Here is a 1,037-nt window from a genome sequence, read left to right as displayed (position 1 = left end):
GTAAAAAAGAAGGACAAGGAGGTGAACAAAAAGAAAGAACATATGAGGAGAAGCCAACAGAAAAATTTGGGTAACATGAAATCGTCCCTCAAGGGACGATGAGGCAGCTACTGAAGAAAACTCCACCTATAAAGAATTAATGTATTTGACAGAAAGAGAATTTATTTTTATCTTTTTTTTATTGTTGGGGATTTGGGGTGCAGAGACAGAAAGAGAATTCAAAATATGGATGATAAATACAACAAAAGGAATGAACAAGAAAATGGAAAGACAGAACCAAAAGTCAGGTGAGAGATATGCAGAATATAGAAAGGATGTGTCAGAGCTTAAGGGAATGAAGGAGACAATCAGGGAATGTAAAGATGCAGTAGAAAGTATTAAAAATAGGTTAGACCATGGAGAAGAAAGAACCTTAGAGCTAGAGGATAAAGTTTTCAATTAACCCAGGTAGTCAAAGAGGCAAAAAAGAAGGGAGAAAAAGAACAACAGGTGCTTAGAGAACTACAAGACTCCATGAAACATTCAAACATATGAATAACAGGGATTCCTGAAGAAGAAGAAGACTGTCCCAAATGAATGGATACCCTACTGGAGACTATCATAAATGAAAACTTCCCAAGTTTCACTAAAGACCCCAACACACTTCTTTCAGATGGATATCAAATCCCAGGTCATCTCAACTCAAACAGTGCCTCCCCAAGACAGATTGTAATGACTCTTTCCAAAGTCAAGGTAAAAGAAAAAATACTGCAAACAGCCAGGAGTAAGCATCAGAGGCAGAGCATTAGGATGACAGCAGACTTTTCAATGGAAACTTTCCAAGCCACAAAAGCATAGTCATCTACCTTCAATATTCTTAAACAAATCCCAGGTCATCTCAACTCAAACAGTGCCTCCCCAAGACAGATTGTAATGAATCTTTCCAAAGTCAAGGTAAAAGAAAAAATACTGCAAACAGCCAGGAATAAGCATCAGAGGCAGAGCCATTAGGATGACAGCAGACTTTTCAATGGAAACTTTCCAAGCCAGAAAAGCAT

This window comes from Otolemur garnettii, unplaced genomic scaffold, assembly GCF_000181295.1.
Source record: "Otolemur garnettii isolate 467f Iridium unplaced genomic scaffold, OtoGar3 scaffold00090, whole genome shotgun sequence".
Classification (NCBI taxonomy): Eukaryota; Metazoa; Chordata; class Mammalia; order Primates; family Galagidae; genus Otolemur; species Otolemur garnettii.
The sequence above is the reverse complement of the archived record's forward strand: the minus strand, read 5'-3'. Positions refer to the sequence as shown.